Consider the following 21146-nt stretch of genomic DNA (forward strand, 5'->3'; position numbering starts at 1 on the left):
CTTGCAAGGCCGCTTAGGGAGGGCAGCGTGGAGACGCAGCAGCCATGCACCATTCGATCCCAGCCTCTCTGTTCTCAATGGACTGGGTAGGCCTAAAGGTGTTATGTCTTTGCCTGAATCTACAACACATGCTTTTGCCACTGCCCATCAAAGTGACTAAAATGTGTGAGGCATTTAAAACAACTGAACAAGGACTGCCAAGTTATTCTGCGGGTGTTTGCAACACAAGCATGAAGGGCAGTGTTAGGGACTGGCTGGATGGTGAGGAGTGGCGCGAGGCACCAGTTGGGGAACCCCCAAGGTGAAGCTCCGAGCCTGGGGTTTGGTGGTGGGACACCGAGGAGAAGTCAGAGGGAGAAGAGTGGTTGGAGGCTGAAGGGGCACATGGCTTTAGTGAGCAGGGAGAGCGTGTGACAGGGAGCAGTTCAGACTCAGTGTCTGAAGCAGAGGAGGGTGGGCCAGAGGCTGCAGTAAAATCCGAGGAGCCTGCCTCTCCTACTGCAACAAGCTCCCCTCCCCACTTGTCTCCAAAGATGTGCAGAGATTACAGGTGCGCTGGTGCAGTTGGAGACTGCTTGGGAAACATCTGGCAGAGGAGGAGCCGTAAAGGCGGGGGCCATCAGTCCTGGCAACTGCTCCATAGGGCAAGGTCTATGGGGAAGTGTTATGTACAGTGGTACCTTGGTTCTCATACGCCTTGGTACTCAAACAGCTTGGAACCTAAACACTGCAAACCCGGAAGTGTGTGTTCTGGTTTGCGTACTTTTTTTTTTTTTGAAACCGAACATGCTCCGTTTTGAGTGTTATGCTTCCGTTTTGAGTGCCACACTTCCATTTTGAGTGTTACGCTGAGCATTGTCTGGGTCTGCTTTTGCTATTTATTTTGCGTTTTTGTTTTTGCAGCTTTTTTGTTTTGTTTTTGTGACTCTGTGGAATTCAGTTCAGCTACTGATTGATTGATTGATTGTGTGACTGCAGTACATTGTTTATTGCTTTCATTTTATAGATCAATGGTCTCGTTAAACCATGTTAAATTGCTGTTTTGGGGTTGTTTTTAAAAGTCTGGAATGGATTAATCCATTTTGCATTACTTTCTATGGGAAAGCGTGCCTTGGTTTTGGAACGCCTTGGTTTTGGAACAGACTTCCAGAACGGATTAAGTTCGAAAACCAAGGTACCACTGTATAGTGTTGCATGTATAAAAGTTAACTTCACTGACAACTGTCTCCGCTTTTTTGCACTGAATGGCATCTGAACTCAGCACTGACACCTTGCCTCATGGTCCTGTTCGCCTGCACTGAAGCCCCACCTGCTGAGAGGGGAAAGCAAGGGCGCTGCTTTCAGTAGGCAGGCAGAGAAGGTGGGTGACAGGACTGGGGGAAAGAGCAAAGCAGCAAAGCATCTTCTTTCCCAGCTGCGGTCACATCTGCACCATGCATTTGAAGCACATGACTTCCCCCAGAGAATCCTGGGAATGTAGCTTGTTATGAGTGCTGGGAATTGTAGCTTTGTGAGGGGTAAACTACATTTCCCATAATTCTTTGGGGGGGGAACCATGTGCTTTCAGCATCTGTTAAATGCATGGTGACATGCATGGGTTGTTAAAGGAACAGGAGGGCACGCCAGGTGGAGACCTGGGACCCCTATACCTATCGCCTTTAAAAAATGCAAAATTAGAACATCTGTGAAAGTTGCCAGGATAACCAGTGACAGGGCAGGATCTAAACAGAAGCTAACAACAGGAGATCCAAATAATCACCTGTCCCCAAGTTCTATAATGAGCAGACTGTTTGTCTGGGGCAATTAACGTTGTCTGAATTATGCCTCTTCCCCATAGAGTTGCTGTCAGCAGCTTTGCTGCGTAGTTTTTCAAGCTCATAAGGTGGCCTCATTATTGCACACCTTGTGAACCTTTCACCCCCTGAACCAGCACGGCATTCTCTTTATTTCCCTTCATTAATTACCGATCCTTACATAAGCGTGCCTTGACATGAAAAATTGTTCTCTCACATTTATTGCGCAACCCGAAAGCTTTTGTGTGAGAATGACTGTTGCATGTGAGAAGAAACTTTGGCATCTCTTGAGAGAACAAACAACCATGGATATCTACAAATTGAACCATAAATCAAAGTACTGTATACTTGAGGGAAACAATAAGTTTATCCATTTACATATATGCTACATAGTTCTGTAACTTTTTAAAAAATATTTTATTGTCGTATTGCTACTGTTGTTTTCCTCTGCCTTTTAAAATGATTTTTATGTATTCTTTTTCTTTTCCCCTTTTCTTTTTCTTATTTACTTTAACTCACTGTAATAATAATAATAATAATAATAATAATAATAATAATAATAATACAGTGGTACCTCAGGTTACATACGCTTCAGGTTACATACGCTTCAGGTTACAGACTCCGCTAACCCAGAAATAGTGCTTCAGGTTAAGAACTTTGCTTCAGGATGAGAACAGAAATCATGTTCTGGCGGCGCGGCGGCAGCAGGAGGCCCCATTAGCTAAAGTGGTGCTTCAGGTTAAGAACAGTTTCAGGTTAAGTACGGACCTCCGGAATGAATTAAGTACTTAACCTAAGGTACCACTGTAATAATAAACACAGCCTGAGTCCATCTGGCAGCAGCTCTCCAGGGTTTTGGACAGGAAACTTTCCCAAAGACCCCCCCCCAGGACTGAAACAGGCCCTTCTGAATGCCAAGCATATGCCCTTTCATGGCATTAGAGCCGTTTACTGTGACATGCACAGATTGACTCAGCAGCATCTCAGGTGACAATCTGAAGACGCTGTTTTTTGACCTGCTGCTGAAGACTTTAACGAACCAAGTAGGAGGAAGCAAAGGCCAGGATGAATGGTACCAGCATCCAAAGCTGGCCAGCTCACTGTTTCACAAAATGATGGTTTCCCATTCAAATTCCAGTTCTTATCTGCACACTTCCCTCCTCCAGCCATGTGCTTCAAATGCAAAACAAAATTCCTGCCCAGTAGACACACTGCTAGTTTCAGATCCCTCAACGGGGATTCTTTGTTTCTATCAATGCTCCTTTTGTGTCCTTGGAGTGGAGGAATGAGATAAGTCTGCTGGATCATGCCTAATTAATTGATAATGATACTGTGCAGTATTTTACCAGGAAACAACATAATGAGGGAGCGGTGACATTTTAACTGTTTTGCAAAGCAAAATAGCTCTCGCTGTTTATGATTGCAGCGCAGCAGTCCCAGAATGCTGACTTACGAATGGCTGCACCCTCCAAATGTCAAGTATTCAAATGCATCTCTCTTCCTCACAGATTACCTCTCCTGCACTGACATTATTTCATTTAAAATGAAAGGGCTGCAGATCACCATCGGCAAGCAAACTCACTTTTCCTTTCTAGAGACCAAAATGATTGGGATGTGGTATGGAGAGAGTGAGGAGTATTTTTTCCCTCCCTCCCGGGAACTCAAGGTCAAGGCGTTAAACTGATTGGCCATACATACATGCAGGACAGACAAAACAAAATTATTTATTTGCATAGCGATAACTAGAGGATGGAATTCACCAACCAGGTTATGGTGATGGCTGCAAGGTTAGATAGTTTTAAAGGGGGATTGGAAAACCTATTCGTGGAGAGTAAGTCTATCAAAGGCTGGAAGTCAATATGGCTATATGCAGCCTCCAGCTTCAGAGACAGCTTGGCAATGGATACCAGTTGGTTGGGAGCAAAGGACAAGGGAAGGCTCTTGCCTTTGAGTCCTGCTTGTTGGCTTCCTGGAGGCATCTGGTTGGTCACTGAGGAAAGGCTAGATGGACGTTTGATATGATCAAGGAGGAGGTCTTGTTTGTGTTCTTTATCCAAGTCAGGCAAATTTCCACTCTGCTCAGTCTTTGCCGCAGGGTCAGTGAATACTTCCTTGATTCATGGAGGCCACTGAGGGTTGAAGGCCATTGTCTGGTCCATTGGTTGGCCTTAGAACAAGAGCAGCCAATGCTGTAGCTTCAAAATCCTGTTGGACTTCAACTCCTATCAGCCCTAGCCAGCACGGCCAGTAGCCAGGGATTGTGGGGGTTGCAGTATTATGAAAAATACAGAGGGCACCATGCTGGATACATTTGCCTTGGAGACTTAAATTCAGAACTTGTTCAGTCATGAACCTACAACCCAAGGCAAAAACAAAATAAAACCCCAAATTGCACCCCTCCCCACCCCACACTAATTAAGATGTGACATTTTATGCAAGCTTCATCAAAACAAGCTGCACAACCTTCTCTTGCAGTTCATTCATTAATTTCGGTGGAGCCTCTATGGGGGATTATGCTGCTTGAGTCAAATCTTGGGATCAGGATATTAATGCCAGCAAAGTATTAAAGTCTGCCCCTTTACAGATTACCGTTTTAAAAGATTGTTCTTCACACTTATTTTTTAAAAATAAACTGCTCGGATGGGTTGCTGTTAAAAAATCTTATAAAATCTTCCAGTTAATAGTCATGGAAATGCATAGCCCTCTGCAATAAGGTAGGCTCTACAGAAAGCTCAGGAGCTCTCTTGCTAAGGTTAGTAGATCCATACGTGACACAAAACATTCTGAAAAGATGTGGTAGCATGATTACTTACGTTCTCAGGATAAAGTCTTGTCCATAATCTGTTAGCTATTGGCAAACATCTGCTTGGATTATGAGATTTAGCAAGGGCCAACCACTCAGCACCTAGAGAAAGTGGTCTGGGTGGGGTCCCAGGCATGCCGACACTCTAGAAATGCATCTATTGCTGCAGTTGTATGGCAAAGAATTTGAAAACCAAGTGTCCATTGACATCTCTCCACTAAATCCACCTTTCCTGTGATGCCCTTTGCTAAACCTTTAGTATTTATCCACAACAGAATACTCACGTATTCATCACATTCACTCCCCATGGTCAAACTCTATAGTGTAAGGCCTCTCTCTTCTTCTTATTTTGCAAGGTAAACGTCATACACATAACCAACAGTGCTGCATAAAATACGTAACGTTGCATACATATTTATGCATGCAGGAAAACAGTAACAACTATGCAATCCTATGCATATTTATCCAGAGGTCCTACTGAGTTCAGTATCGTAAAGTAAGGGCGCATAAGGCTAAAACCATAGAAGCAAGCTAGACAGGGCATGAAATGCATCAGTTTTGAAACTGTTAATAGGTACCGCTCCATGGGCGTGGCCAGGATTTTTGTTAGGGGGGCAGAACCTCAGATTTATATTGATTTTGATTGATTTAGAGGGGTAACTACCCCCCTGCTCCCCCGTGGCTACTCCCATGTACCACCCCCTCCAATTTACAATGGGACCATGGCACATGGCCATGGGTAGGAGGTTAGGAAGAGAAGAAGAGTTTGGATTTGATATCCCGCTTTATCACTACCCGAAGGAGTCTCAAAGCGGCTAACATTCTCCTTTCCCTTCCTCCCCCACAACAAACACTCTGTGAGGTGAATGGGGCTGAGAGACTTCAAAGAAGTGTGACTGGCCTAAGGTCACCCAGCAGCTGCATGTGGAGGAGCAGAGATGTGAACCCGGTTCACCAGATTACAAGACTGCCGCTCTTAACCACTACACCACACTGGCTCTCCTGCCCTGCTAATGCAATCCTGATGAAAATTCATCCGCTTCCAAAGGAGCTTGCTAGGACCAAACAGGCACCATTGAGAAGAGGGATTCTCATCGAGACCATGGCGAGAGGAAATAGTTAACCCCAGTGCGTACCCCTAATCATTTTGTGAATCTTTGTACTTTTGTCCATTTACTGTATTTATTTTTCCCGTTGAACTATAAAATGGTGGTTTTCTTGCATCAAAATGAGAGTACTCCTAAAGATTATTATTTTTTTGGAAAATGCAATGGTTAACCCCCTTTCCTTTATGCAACAGTCCTTATGAAAACTGCCCTCTCCTGCAACGCCTTTTGTTTATTTATTTTGATAAAGAGCACAGCCCTTTAAGTTATGCATTTACTATCAGAGCTTTTGAAACAAAGCTTCTGCTTATTGCCCCTCTCACTCCTCTCACAGGCCCTTATTCCTCTGGTATATGCATAGCTGTTTTCGAAGCATTCCCCCCCCGCCCCCCTCAGTGAACCACTGACTTCACATCTGGAGTCTGAACTGCAACAGTAAGGAGTCTTTGGTTAAGCACTTTATTTTCCATGAGGTTGTTCACCTCCCCCCCCCCCCGTGACCTCGGAAAACCCTTCTCTCAGCAGCCATGCAGATGTAAACCGATCCAGGCTGCAAGCCGAAAGCCTGAAGAATACACTTGAACAGTGTGAGTGTCACCTGAGAGCCCACTGTTTAATTATGCAAGAATCTCAGTTATGCTCTGCCAGAGCATCAGAGTCAGGAGGTTAAGAGGACTAGAACTTTATCTCTGCAGAAAAATAATAAAACATTTCAGAGCTCGGCAGAACCTTACAACAGATTAGAAACAGGCCGCATTCTGGAAACAGGAAATTCTTCATATGACAGAATCCCCCCTACCTTATTTACAGCGCTCGCTGCAATCCTATCCAGAGCTATGCATGCTTAAGTCCCACTGACTTCAGAATTTAAGCATGCTGAGACCGTAAAATAATCCTTGTGATACCAGGGTAAACATTTGCCTGCTGACAGCTTGATCTCCCTCTGTGAGAGTCACAGAAAGACCTTTGGGGATTTGCATGAGGGTCCATTAAGTTCCCTGCAATGAGCCTTGCCTGTGATGGCAGTGTGGCGGCAGAGCCAGGTGAGGGGAGCATAGCTGTATCTCTTGCTAAAGCAGCAAAGTTCTTTATAATTTACCCCCAGATAGAGTTGCTCCAACTGCTGGGCAATGTATTATAAAGGCAACTTTTCTTTCTTAACAATTCTTCAGCGGCTACATTCATAACTTGAGGGGGGAAACCCTGTTTCATGGCTCATTTATGCCACAGCCATTTACTTAAGGAGGACCTCCGAAACTAATTGACATTAAAGCTACTAGACCGAGGGGGGACGGGAAGAGAAATCTACGCATACTTGTTCTCCTCACTCCCTGATAGTCCTGGCCGCCCTGGGAGTCATCTTGTTGAGGAAGTGAGTGGAACCAGCTGTTGATGACGACTACCGTCTAGTCAGAGAGTTACAAAACCAGCAATGCTGAGGATTGTGATGGGGGTGACCTCCATTTTCATTTTTATTAAGAGTGCCTCTTGTGTGGGTTGGCCTGACTGAGGGCACTTTTTGGTGAGAGGACGGAGGACCAGGGAGGAGTGTGTGCAGTTCCAACCTGGGCAAGAAGCAGAGTGCTCTCTGGAGCAGATTGCTCATCTGTGCGACTGATGGCTTTATTTATACTGCACTGGCAGCAAACGGCTTCGTTTTCTCCTTGGTGTTCCTGCAATACAATTTGTGGCATGGAAGTGGACTGAATGCTCATCGTGGTGGCTGGTGACTGGGTGGGAGATATTGGAGTAAATGATGCGCTTGGTGTGCGAGTTCAGTGGGATGGCTGGCATTACATAATTTGTATAGATGCAATGGCAGAATTTGGGTGTGGGGTGTTTGTGCTAGAGGGGTATGTGCATTTTGTGAGTTAGGATATGCCTTGGCAAGAAGGAAGGAATCCCTGGGTCTAAATACCTTTCAAAATGAACTGCTATGTTTTTTGGGGGGCGTTGTATTGCTTTACTGCTTTTCATTGTAGTTCTGTTTAATATTGCACGGCATTGTTTGCAGTTTTTTGGTTCCATTGTTGGTTATCTATTTATTTTGTACTGTACTGCATTTATTGTTTTGCAAACTACTTAAATACTGTCTGAAGTCTGTTAAATATAGGTTGAGGTCTGAGGTCTGTTAAATATAGATTGGGCCCCAAACACTGAATCTTTATAATGCCTTAGCATCTGAGCTTTCAAGTCGAGGATTAGAGGCACAGGTTCCAAGTTGCAAGATGTGGTAGGGATGGGGATCTCATGCTGTTGAGCTCCAACTCTCATAAGCCCTAGGCAGCATGGTCATCTTAGGGATACAGTGGTACCTTGGGTTAAGAACTTAATTTGTTCTGGAGGTCCGTTCTTAACCTGAAACTGTTCTTAACCTGAGGTATCACTTTAGCTAATGGGGCCTCCTGCTGCCGCCACGCGATTTCTGTTCTCATCCTGAAGCAAAGTTCTTAACCCAAGGTACTATTTCTGGGTTAGCGGAGTCTGTAACCTGAAGCATCTGTAACTTGAAGCATCTGTAATCCAAGATATCACTGTAATAGGAACTGTAGTTCATCATCCTCTGGGGAAGTCATAGGTTTCCCATTGCTAAATGGCTGTCAGGCACACCCAGGGCTTTTTTTCAACTGGAACTCAGTTCCAGCACCTCTCAGGTGGGCACCATTGCTATTATAAGAGAACAAGGGAGGCGTTCATGTTGAGGTCTGACACCTCTTTTTCTAGAAAAATATCGCTGGCATGCTTCAGCCATCCATCACAGCTGATATTACAAAATAAGCAATCCTTTGCATTACAGATCTATGCCCATGCCCGCTGTCAAAACAGAGCTTTTTTCAGCTAGTCTGCCTAGGCATCAGCTGCAAGTGAAAGAACAGTGGGACAGTCAACATTGCAAAGAAATGCAAGGTTTTAAGGTACTTCTCTCAGGATGTGAAAAAGAGACTCTCAAGGCTTAGGTCTGAATTTTAAAGCAATGTATATTAAGATATGAAGTCAGGGCTGCACATGTCACATATTTGGTCTTCCTACAACCTAGGTAATTAATTAATTAATTAATTAATTAGAGAACACACATTTTGAAGCACATTTCCACCCCAAATGAATCCTGGGAACTGTAGTTTACCACTCACAGAGATACAATTAATAGCACCCTTAACAAACGAGTTCTTTGGAGGGGACTCAGAATGTTCTTTAAATGCATGTCGTGTACCCAGTCTACAGACTATGGGCAAGACAAATCTTTCTGCCAGAGCTGCAATTCTATGCCTAGCAAGGCACGCTTCAGACCGTGCACTGGGTATCAAGAGTCCTGTTTAAAATGTGTATCGGCCTTTTGATCGCAACCCTCCATTTCCACGCTTAGAAATATAGCACTCATTTAGTGCAGTCCAGCATGCTAGCTTTTGAAAAGAAACTCAAATTGGTGGAATTTTATTGCCTCTAGTGAATGAAAGAATTTCAGCCTGCAGTAAATCAGCTAATTGTTCTGACAGCTACTTGATCGCCTTAAATTTATAATGAATAAAACATATGAATATTTAAAAAGCATGGCGCTGAAAATGTGCAACACATAAACATATATTCATAATAAGGGTAAGTGCAAATCTCTTGGTTCTAAAAAATAATGGTGCTGCTATTGAAGAAAAACTGATATTAGATATTTCACATACATTGAAGAGGCTCAGGTCTTATCCGCACCTTTCTTCTGCTCCTTCCAGGTCTGTGCCCAAGCACCCCCACTTTTCTTTTTGCTCTGGAGTTTTCCCTGCAAAAACCCGCTCTTGAAAGCTCAGTCAGAGCAAACGTCAAGTTGTGGAAAACCCGGATTGATGTTTGCTCTGTTTCAGCTTTAAATAACAGATTTCGGTAGGGAAAGCGTGGGTGGGGGGGGGGGGCTCCAACAAGGAGCATTAAAGCACAAACCTCTGCCTGGAGAGGGGGGGGGGAGTTAAATGTGGATAAGGCCTCCTTCTCTAATCACCTGTTGGGTAGATTTGTTCTCTCCTAGTGGCCTAATTGACACCACATTGAACAAGAAATTGTTTTGCAGTGGAACTTAGTACAGTGGTACCTCGGGTTAAGTACTTAATTCGTTCCGGAGGTCCGTTCTTAACCTGAAACTGTTTTTAACCTGAAGCACCACTTAGCTAACGGGGCCTCCTGCTGCTGCCACGCCGCCGGAGCACAATTTCTGTTCTCATCCTGAAGCCAAGTTCTTAACCTGAAGCACTATTTCTGGGTTAGTGGAGTCCATAACCTGAAGCATATTTAACCTGAAGCGTATGTAACCCGAGGTACCACTGTAGTATAAAGCTCAGTATTCAAAATACAAGGAAGACTTATGAAATCAAAAAATACCCACAGTCCTATCACATTTCAGGCGACACTGCCCTTCTCAAGGGGAACTGTTACTTAACCTATGTAGTTACAAGAGAAATACAAAGCTTGGCACCGCTTCTTAACAACAACCCCCTTTGAATTACTCCCTCAAATAAGGGGTATACAGCCGAAATATGTTGGGAATACCTTTTTTGGTTTTTTTACATCTATATACACATTGAGTAATCTACTATGCATCACTGAGCTCTACCCTTCTGGGATAGCTCCATCAGCAGATCATCTCAGGCTTGTGGGTTTGAGCCCCACGTTGAGGAAAAGATTATTGTGCTATGGACTCACTAGGTGACTCCTGAGGCCCCTTTCAGCTCTACAATTCTATGGTTCCACAATTCTACTACTTTCTAAAAAATTAAGCTACAGAATGAAACTGCACTGCTAGTGGGCTTAAGGAGAAAGTCAGAAAAATTCCCCTCCTCAAACGTTGTGTGGTTGACACTAAAATGGCATGCCTCTGGCCTTGTGTGTTCAACTGCAGCTTAATCTGCATTATTAGCTTCTGGGCAATACTCAGTGTTGTGCTATGGAAGTTTGATCTGGTGGCTTTTGAAAGTTAAGTTGCTGTTAACACAAAAGCAGTCCTACTAGTCTTCTTCCCAGAGTGGTGTTCAACAAAGGTATAGTCACTGAAATTACTGGACTAAAGTTGGTCACATTAATTCCAGTGGGTCTACTCTGAGTAAAGCTTAGTTGACTACCACCCTTGATCAGTTGGGAATGTACAGTGGTACCTCGGGTTACATACGCTTCAGAAATAGTACCTCGGGTCAGGATGAGAACAGAAATCACGCGGCAGCAGCAGGAGGCCCCATCAGCTAAAGTGGTACCTCAGGTTAAGAACAGTTTCAGGTTAAGAACAGACCTCCAGAACGAATTAAGTTCTTAACCCAAGGTACCACTGTATAATAAAAGAGTTTGCTCCTACCTCATACGAGAGACACATTTTCATCTCTTCTGTAAGAAAAAAGCCCTTTTCAATGGGTTTGACACATTATTATATTTTAAGCTGTCTTATCCCTAAAGGAACAGGGCCGATTTAAAGCATCAAACTTATTTCCCTTGGTGTATTGCAATTAGGCTGCCAGAAGACAGCACACAGAATCTTTGGAATATTTTAGAATGTTCATAGCTGGACAGGAAAAGGAAACAGGGAACAGTTCTCCCTGGTACATCTGTTTCATTCCACAGGCATGGGAACAAACCCAGGCTGCAGGCTGTGGTTAAGGAGGAGAGAGCTGAAATAAGATGCTGGGTTCAAATGACACTTGGCTTAGGTGTCGCACCATGCTGAGCTAAAAGGACCAGCAAGAAGCAAAGCAGCTACAATTTTCTCTTTGGAAGTCTGTGCATTTGCCATGGTATGTCTTAGTGTTATGTGCAAATGTGGTAATTGTGACAAGGACCCAGTTTGTGACAAGGACCCAGGGTGGGGAGCATGGTTTATTTAATAAGCATTAATTTAATAAGGATTTCACCCTGAATTGGGAACTGGCATGTTTGTTCTAGAGCCCACAAATCCTCTCATTAGCACTGGGCTTCCTCTACACACAGTAATGTTGCAGAAACTCTTGCCCAACATTTTTTTTTAGCTATCCTATTTTTGGCAACCAGCAGGGCAGGCAGATTTCAGGCTTGTAGGATCTACTGTGGTTTTTACTAAACCCTGGAAGTCCACCAACTGCAACCAGGTGCAAAATAGTGGGTGGGGTGGGATGACACACACTTAAAGGTACAGGATGCTTCTGACTGCAGGCTTAACCCATGAATTTGTTTTCAGAACCTGAACTCCACACAAAAGTCCATGCCTGGTTTTGTCTCCAAAGCTTGCTTTATTTCAGCAGTCAAGGGAATTGGTTTTTGCTGCATTGTTAAACAATTGAGAGTAAGAAACTCTTGCCACAAATTGTCCCCTGATCTGCTTGTAGACCTTGATCCATTTATTGCTCACCAACATTAAATAGCATGATAGCAAATCAAGTTGATTTTACATTTAGAAAAAAGCAGGAAACAGAACAGGATATCCAGGGCCCAAGACCTGGGGCTCAGTCTCCTGGGCCATCTCATAACAATGCCTATGAAGGCGAGCACGGCTAGAATGCTGAAAGCACCTATTTTTTAATTAGACCAGGAGGAGCAGGGCAGTCATACCTACAGGCATGGGCATAGCCAGGGGGGCAGCTGCTCCCCCTAAATCAAGTAAATCAATAAAAATGCAGTGGACACTCAGGTTGTGAACGTGATCTGTGCAGGAGGCATGTTCACAACCTGCAGCGTTCACAACCCGCAACGCCGTGTCTGCGCACAAGCAGGTTGAGACTCGGCGCTTCTGCGCATGCGCAAAGCACGATTTAGTGCATCTGCTCATGCGTGACCGCTGAAACCCAGAACCCATTCCGGTACTTCCGGGTTTCAGCACGTCTGTAACCCGAAAAACGCAACCTGAAGCGTCTGTAACCTGAGGTATGACTGTACTCAGCTGAGGTTCTGTCCGCCCCAACATAAAACCTGCCCCCCAACATAAATCCTGACTACAGTCATGCTTACAGGGTCTATTTTATCATTAAAATCTCTTTTTATTTATTTATTGATTGACTGATCCACCAACCAGAGGCAGGTGCAAAGGTGGCCAGGGGTGGAGGCACAAGTTGTGATTTAGGGCTATGTACATATGCATGGCTTAAAATGCAGCCAAGCTATTTCCTCCCTGCTGTGTTTGATGTTGCGTTCATAAGTTGCTGCACACACCAAAGAGGGGGCAGAGATGTCCTCACCAGATGTGCATTACTCCATTTGCCACCTTTCACCTACAACACTCCTCTGCCCCAAACTCCAATGAAGCAGCCATCTGTGCATGTGCAACAGTTGTCTCAGATGCACGTGGCTTAGCTTTTCAAATCAGATGCAAGACAGCTTGAGAAAAAGCTCGTCCAAAAAAGGAGGCTTTTGCAATATTATAGATTTAATCCAGGCCGGCCCAAAACATTTGGGTGCCTGAGGTGAACCACAAAATGGCACCCCACGCCTTGCTGCCATAGAAGGAGGGATGAGTGAAGATGTACATCAGGAAGCGCGTGGGGGTGGGGGTTGCTTCCACTGTAGATCCTGCCACCTGAAGCGGTTGCTTCACCTTTCTTCCTGGAAGGGACAGGAGCTGGGTATGATACAAAAGGAATTGGGACCGGGAGAGACGAAAGCATAGGAACAGATGCTCCGCTGGCTGATGGGCGGGGCCAGGTTCTTCGCCTTGCTTTTTTCCAGGGAGATGGTGGGTGCAGCCTCCCAGCCGCAGCTGCACCAGGGCATCCAAGCGCGCGCCTCCTTCCCGATTCAACTCTCGACTTATGCGCTCATCTCAAGAGGCGGCTCAGGGAGAAGCAAGCAAGGAAAAATGCGTCAAGAAACAGAATTCACAGCCCCGCGCTGCCCCGTCCCCCACCTCCCGCTTAGAGACCACCTGGGAACAAGAGGCCAAACACGCCCGTGGATCTGCCTAGCGGACCTTGCTAACAGCGACTCCCCACCTAGCCTCACGTGACAGCCTCCAGGCGTCGCGCGGCAGTCAATCAGGGGCCAGCTTTGCGCTTCTTTCCCCAGCCAATGAGGCGGCCGCGCTACGCAAGGCGGGGAGAACACCTACCGCGGCCAATCAGAGCGGCAGTGGCCTGAACAGTGGGGCGGGGCAGGGAAGGCGCCACGCCCCTCCTACTCTCTCTCTTTCTCTCTCTCCCCCGCCCCGGAGCTCCTCCTCTTTCTCAGGGGGAGGGGTTGCTTTTGGCGGTTTGGCTCCGCCTGGGCAGCCCAACCCGACGGGCACCGAGCGGCGCGGCGAATGAATAAGGGGCTGCGGAGCTGTCGCGGCGGCCCCTGGAGCGGAAGGGGCGCCGTTGGGCGCTGAGGTAACGGGGAGGTCTGTCGCCGGAGATTCGGGTGGGAATGGGATTCTTCTCCGTACCTCCGCGCTTTCGCTTTTGCCCTGAGGGGAGAGAGGCTGGTGCTGGGCGCGCGGCGGGCAGATGGGGTTGCGCTGCTCGGCGGACGGACTTGGCGGCGGGGCGGGGCTCGGGAGAGAGAGAGAGAGAGAAGTAAGCTGCTCCCTTGACTGACGGACGGAGCGTCCCCCTGGCGCGTGAGCGGGCGGCGGTTGGGACGGTTGGGAGCAGGTGAACAGAGCTCAACCGCCGCCTCCCTCCTTCTCTCCCTCCCTCCCACAGGCGTGTTTGTACTCGGAAGTCAGAAAGCAACAACAACAGCGCGCCGTGTTCCGCGGGTGCTTACTAACCCCTAGTAAAAGTCCGCTTTCCCACGAAGGTGGACCTGCTGGTCGTGGGAATACCGTGCGGAGGGAGAGAGACGCGTGTTGCTTCCTACCTCACGCCTCTTCTTCCTCGTGGCAGAAGAAGCTGTCTCTCGAGTCCGCGCGGGGGGGGGGGCGTTGAGGGCGCTGGGTGTGGATCAGCCCAGCCCCACCCCGCTCCACTTCTCGCATCCTCCTGGCGAAGGTGTGCGGAGCTGCCAGGTGGTGAGGCGGTTATGTAAAGGGAGCCTCTGAGTCTGCCTCAGAAACAGAGATCTTTTGCGGGAAACGGCTGTGGAGCAGTAGGAGAGTGCCTGCTTTGCATGCATAAGGTCCCTGCTTCAGTCCTTGGCACCTCCAGGTCTGGTCCCCTGTTTGGAAGGCCAGTGCTGTGACTTGGTTCCTGTGTTGCAATGCCCTGTCATCATTGCTTTGGGACAGTTTTATGGGAAGCGATTCACAAGTGAAATAAGTACCCTCAGCGTCCTCCCCTCTTGCTTGCTCCAGCTTGGGGTTTTGTGAAGAGTTGGAGTAAGGTTTCTGGATTTAATTGGAGTGGAGTTACATTCCTGGTTGTACTATGGACCCAGCAGATACTCTTTATGAAATGAAAGGTATTGGCAGGTCAAATTTGCTTTACAATTCTTGTTATCTAATTCTAGGGGTGTAGGGTGAGGCAGTGACTGCTCACTGGAAAGGTGGGTGTTGCTTTCCACATGTGAGGGGAAAGCATTCATGCTCAAATCTGCTTTTCATTCCTTGTTACACTTGCCAAGCAAGATAGGCCAGTATTACAAATAATTTTATTTGCATGCTTCCTTTCCACAGTTCAAATCATGTTCAAGACGGCTTACAACATGAAAAAAAGTAACATAACGAAAGTAGTCACAAACAATAAATAAAGCATTTTTAAAAATACCATTATCTTCATATCACAGATGGGAAGGGGATTTTGGCAGCTGAAAGATATAATTTGAACTGAACGGTCTACTGGCTGGGGCGCTTTCTGGAGTTTCGTTCCTGCTCCTAACTACTGCAGTATACACTGAACCTGGGTCATGGCTCAGTGGTAGAGGACATGCCTTGCACCCAGAAGCTCCCAGGTTTGATCCCTGGCATCTCCAGGCTGGATTGAGAGAGGCCCTATCTGAAACCCTGGACAGCTGCTGCCGGTCTGTAGACTGAACTCAGGTTCATATCATGGTGTGTTGGGCAGCCCTTGAAAGTTAGCAATGGAATATTAGCAGATTGAGATGTACAACATGGTCATCTTCAAAAGGAGTTCAGTATATGGTTAAGAAGTGATTGATTCTGACAGATCAGAGTGAGCCATGATTTCTAAGAGCATGGGACTTCTTCCACTGTTAAGTTGAGATTGCATCTTTGAATTCCCGAATAACTTATTGAGTTGTAGTATTTAGTTGATCAAACAGTTTTTTAAATTATTTCAAAGACTTTGATCAACAAGGAGGAGGTTTAAAAATAATAATTCATGTCTTATTCACAACTCCATGTGTGTTGGAGACTTCTATCACCCTGAGGGATAGCTTTTTTATATTTGGTGCCTGGTTTGATAGTTACCTGCATGATGTAAAAAATGATAGTATGCCTCTTTCTTCAGAACCAGTGTTGTTGTCTAATCTACATAAATTTGTATGAATCAATTAATATACAAGTATGATTTTTAAGGTTTCTTTAATTGAATTTTTCAAGCATCATCAGGAATATTATTATTTTTAAAAAACAACAACAACAAAACTTCCACAGGGAAGGTTTTAATTCAATTTTAAACTGCCCTGCCCCATTTTGTTCACAACTGAAGAATTTTTACATGTTAAAATAAAACCGAAAATAGCATGTGGTGTGGTAGTGCAAAAACATAACTAAATGGTAGTATAGTAGCTGTATATTTCTTTGTTAAACCTAGGCCAAAATTTCTGGAAAGTCTGACAACTTCATAAGTCATAAGACTTGTGAGAGACATACTTTTGTGACTAAATTACTGTGTGGTGTTATGCTATGTATCTAATCCCACAAGTCTAATATAGGCCATCACATCTGAGAGGTGTACTCAGAAGTTTATTTAAAGAGCTTTCCAGTGAATTAACCTATGAAGAATATTCAAGTTTTATTAAGATCTGCTGAATGGGTTGTGGCAAAAATATAAATTACTATTTATAAATGACTAGGTTTCTCTTGAATAAAACACATTAACTTGATTCAGGTTGCAGGTGACAGAATCAAACTTTTTGATATACTGTAATATAGCAGTTGCAATCTCAGTCTCAGTTTGACCTTAAAATGAGCATTCTTGAACCAAGGAACTTCAAAGCAATACTGAGAAATTTAATTCTAGCACATGTGGGCACTTTGGTGCTGCTAAGTGAGCAATTTGACGTTACCCCCCGGAAGCGCACTCCATTGTCTTTCAAGACAGAAAAATGCAAATAACATTAACAGTTCTTTGTAAATGACCTCTGTAATTAATTAGGTTTAAGCTTCTAAATTATCACAGTTTGCATCTTCTACATTTCAGTCCTTTGTTTTCACTACTTACTTACACACACACCACACCTAACTGAGAATAAAACTTCATGCATATGATAAAGTGAACTCTTGTCCATGAATGCAATTTGTGGCTTGGTATCATGTCCAAATGTGGTTAATGTAATGCCATCTTCAATGTCTGATAATTTAGACTGGATTCAATCAAGTGTATTAAGCACAGGAAGAAAGATAGCTACATTACTTTTGAATGTAGTACATTGTATTTTTCTTTAAGTGTGAAAGTTTTATTTCCATAGCAATACTGTATACATTGTGTTATTGTACCCACTTAATTACTCAATATTAGGGTGGATTAGTGAAACAATGGTTTAAAATACAAAGGGAAAGAAGACCAATTGAGAATACTTCATATTTTTAGTATTTTTGAAAAGAACAAGATTGCTAATGTTAGATAACTGGATGCTCAAAATTATTTCAAGTAGTGTTAGGATTATAGTGCAATAATTGCTTTTTTATGGTTACCCAGATGGCTCAGTGGATGACATCTGTGTTGATTTGCCAGCCCCTTGTCCCCAATATCAAGACGTAATATATAAGTACACTATTTAGACTGTTGTGTTGATGTTTGTTACACAGATACTTATAAAAAAAGGCAGCCTTTCTTAAAGAGGGCTGTAAGTTTAATTCTAAGGTACTATCCTTGCATTAAGAGCAGATGTCATTTACAGCTGGTTATTTACTTTAAAGAAGAAATATTCTATTGAGCCTTGAAATATCAGGGTTTCTTTAATTGCTTTTTTATTCACTCTGTTCCATATTAATTAAAGGATTTGGTTGCTTATGATTAAGTTACAAAGCAGGATAACTGGCCTCCGCTTGAGCTAATATGGTAGTTAATAGATCAGGCGTCAGGTTGTAGACTCTTGCTCTTCTTACAAAAGTGGGTGTACTTCATGCACAGATGTTGCCTTTATTAAATTTGACTAGGCTACGTTGTACTTTATATTGATTGTGTAATAGCTATTAATCAGCTCTTTGTCATATTCATTTTTATCTCTTCAAGTGATTTTCTGTTAGCCTGTTAACACCACCACCTCATATTGCATTTTGGCATTCACCCATGAGCACTTCTTAACCTCATGCCCCAGCATTTTTTTTCTGGCCAAGTGTGAGAAAAAGCCCTGTTAGCATAGCATACTGTTGGTAAGTATTATCACTCACCCTTCTTGCTCCATCCAAACTAAATAGTACACTTGTACTAAGCAACCCCAATATAGTCAATGTAACATTGACTATGGATCTTGCCAGTTATCTGCAAGCTGCAATATATTTGTTTCCCTTTTCTGTTTATACAGTGGTACCTCGGGTTACATACACTTCAGGTTACAGACTCCGCTAACCCAGAAATAGTACCTCGGGTTAAGAACTTTGCTTCAGGATGAGAACAGAAATCGTGCTCCAGTGGCACGGCAGCAGCAGGAGGCCCCATTAGCTAAAGTGGTGCTTCAGGTTAAGAACAATTTCAGGTTAAGAACGAAGCATTGGGTGATGGCTGCATTCTGCTCCAGCAATGTTTGTGCATTTCTCATGACATAGTTATTTTCTATCTACTTAATATCACATATATGCTAATAATGCATTTATTCTCCAAGTGTAGGTTTCTGGAAACTCATGTAGCTTTGTAGAAGTCCAAAAACCTTTGCCACTTCCTCTTAAGGTCCAGGAAATTTTGCTGAATGGAACACACTAACTTACTTTCCATTTATCTCTAAGCTGCTGAACATGCAATTTACAGAATTCCAGCAAACATTTATATCCAGTTATTTCATCCAGCAATATAGGAAATGCTGAAACACTGCAACATTGAAGATGACAAAAAATGTTCATCCGGTCCTTTTAACTGGTCTGATGTACAAATTCCATTATCAACCCACTTCTACAAAAAGAGTTGCACCCATTTTCAAATCTGGATTACCCACTGTTTAGTAGCCCTGACTACTTTTCCCATTCCTAGGAATCTCTTCACCTATTTACTACTACTTCCCCATTCTGCCTATCCTGAAGCAGCCCTACTGTTAGCCCAAGGTACAGAATTTGCTTCGTATCCACTTCTGGCTATGCCTCCTTTCCAGGATGCCTTATCAGGAGATGTGAGCCACAAAAATTGTTGCATTCGCCTCAGTCAACATTTAAAATTAAGGGGTACAACTGATGGTAGTAGAGACAACAATGACAGGACACCTTACATAGCTATACAATTAGCTTCATGCCAGATGGGCTGAAAGTATTTAGTTTTGAATGGGAGGGGCAACTGAAACAAGAGACAAACACACATTTTTTCACTTAATGTGAAAAGTGATGGAATGGTAAGAGCACTTTGTTGCTGGCCAGTTGGCAGCTTTCCAGGAGCTGTATTCCGATCCCTGCCTTCCAGTTGTTGGTCTCTGTTCTAAGTACTTGGTCCTTCTGGCTTCTGGGAAACTCTCACTTTTCTACACCTCTGCATATGTGCTCTTCTTTGCAGATACTAGTAGATTGCAGTTACACCTATAATGAACAGATTAATACAGGACATGTAAATTTATGTTACATATGTTGCATATGTATTTTCACCTGCTAATAGATGTTACATGGGTTAAGGAACTTTTACCACTATAATTCACAAGTGAGGTATTACATATTCTAGATACTTTTCTCTTATGTGGTAACAGGAATTTGCTGTGTCTATTTGCTACTTGGAACATTTTTTGATGGAGGGTTAAAGTTTAGTAGTGTGCATACTGGGTGGGTGACCTGTATAAAAGTACAGCAGTCCTATTGCTTTATATACATAGTCTGTTTCCTTGGTCATAGTGTTTTACATACAAACTCCCTTGATACTATCATTCGTTTCATTGAAGGAAGCAGATTCTTTTGCACATCTAGAACTGCTTCATTTGTTAGCCTGGTTAGGGCAACAGGTGGGTTCTTCATGTGCCCATGATAACATCTATTGCTAAGGGGGCAGGGGGAGACTTCTCAACATTTGAAGGAACTTTGCCAGTATCCTAATTTATTCCTAGAGTGAAGTAGGAGTTTTCTATCTATCATAAATATGCATATAGTGTGTACTTGGACACAAACTTTTTAATGTGAGTTTATACAAGTTTTCTTGTTGGCAGATTTCAGTGACGTATTCATACAATGCATGATTATCTGTTGCAATGTCCTTCAAAAGTAGTGTTTCAGGGCAATTTCACCAACAGGCATGTATGTTTTCTTCTCCACTCTCATCCACACTAGTCCTCCACTCACCCCTACTCCTCATCCTGCACATGTGCACATACTTCTGCAGTTGAATTAAGAGCACTTGTAGTTCAATGCTAACTATGTTTACTCAGAAGTGAGCTCTGATGAATTCAGTGGTAGTTAATCCCAGTCAAATGAGGTTAAGACTGCAACCTTGAACTATAGCCTTTCCCATCTGCTTGGAAACATCTCTCCATACCCCCCCCCCCAAAAAAAAACCACAAGATTTTTTTAGAAATGTGGGGATGACAACACAATGCTAGTTCTTTCCCTCACTGCAGGATAAGTTGCTTGCATGCCCTATGATTCAGACACGGCCACGACTGTCCTGCCAGTCATGGAGTAACCCTCTACTTTCTTTCCAGCCATGAAATGAAAGTTGAAGGGAGGCAGGGATGCTTGCCATTTAGAACTCACCCACTCACCTCCTTCCCACTTCTGCACGACAATTTATATGAATAGAGGGTGTGGTGTGGTGTGGAAGATAATCTAAGAATCAGAATGGAGACTGAGGAATCTGGATAATCTAGAAGTCCAGAATACTGACAGACCACACCCACCACAACATTACAGGACTAGTGGTAAACAAGTGATGGAACTAAGCACCGAGTTTTATGAAAAATTTCCCCCAAAATGAAAATAATAATAATATAGGAAGCATTGCAACATTGTCTGAAAGCACTGTGAAAAAACAAGGAAAGGGGAAGAAAGATGGACCAAACTAGACAGTATGGATGCAATCAGATGGTGATGGGTTTTTTTTTTTTTTGTAAATGACCATCACATACACCTTCCTTATGCATATTAGAATAATGATTTGCTGGTTCTGTTGGTGCATTAGTTGTTTTTGCGTAAAGAACTACAGTTATTCTTTTTAAAAAGATAAGAATAATCATGTGACTTACTGTATTCCAGCAAGAGGGAATGTGCAACATTTCAAAGTCCTGGTTCTCAAT

The 21146-nt window shown here is 43.8% G+C and overlaps 1 protein-coding gene and 1 long non-coding RNA gene across 18 annotated transcripts in view; one reads left to right on the forward strand and one right to left on the reverse strand.

Moving 5' to 3' along the window:
* Nucleotides 1-6602: 6602 nt before the first annotated feature.
* Nucleotides 6603-21146, forward strand: part of MPP7 (MAGUK p55 scaffold protein 7) — an 81206-nt gene continuing 66662 nt past the window's right edge. For 4 of the 17 annotated variants that reach the window (XM_083467492.1, XM_083467484.1, XM_083467497.1 and 1 more), the window contains exon 1: nt 13461-14007. The gene's annotated coding sequence lies outside the window, so the exon portion shown is untranslated. Of the gene's footprint in view, nt 6746-13460; nt 14028-14220; nt 14409-21146 lie in introns of those variants that run through there. The other 13 variants (XM_083467483.1, XM_083467499.1, XM_083467496.1 and 10 more) reach the window with 7 other exon arrangements.
* LOC310689716 lies at nt 11848-14156 on the reverse strand. Its single transcript, XR_014517614.1, has 2 exons — nt 14053-14156; nt 11848-13463 (listed from the first exon to the last, which is right to left on the reverse strand). It is a non-coding gene; the product is annotated as an uncharacterized lncRNA (long non-coding RNA).

This window comes from Podarcis liolepis (assembly GCF_965112155.1).
Source record: "Podarcis liolepis genome assembly, chromosome: 12".
In the NCBI taxonomy this organism is placed as follows: domain Eukaryota; kingdom Metazoa; phylum Chordata; class Lepidosauria; order Squamata; family Lacertidae; genus Podarcis; species Podarcis liolepis.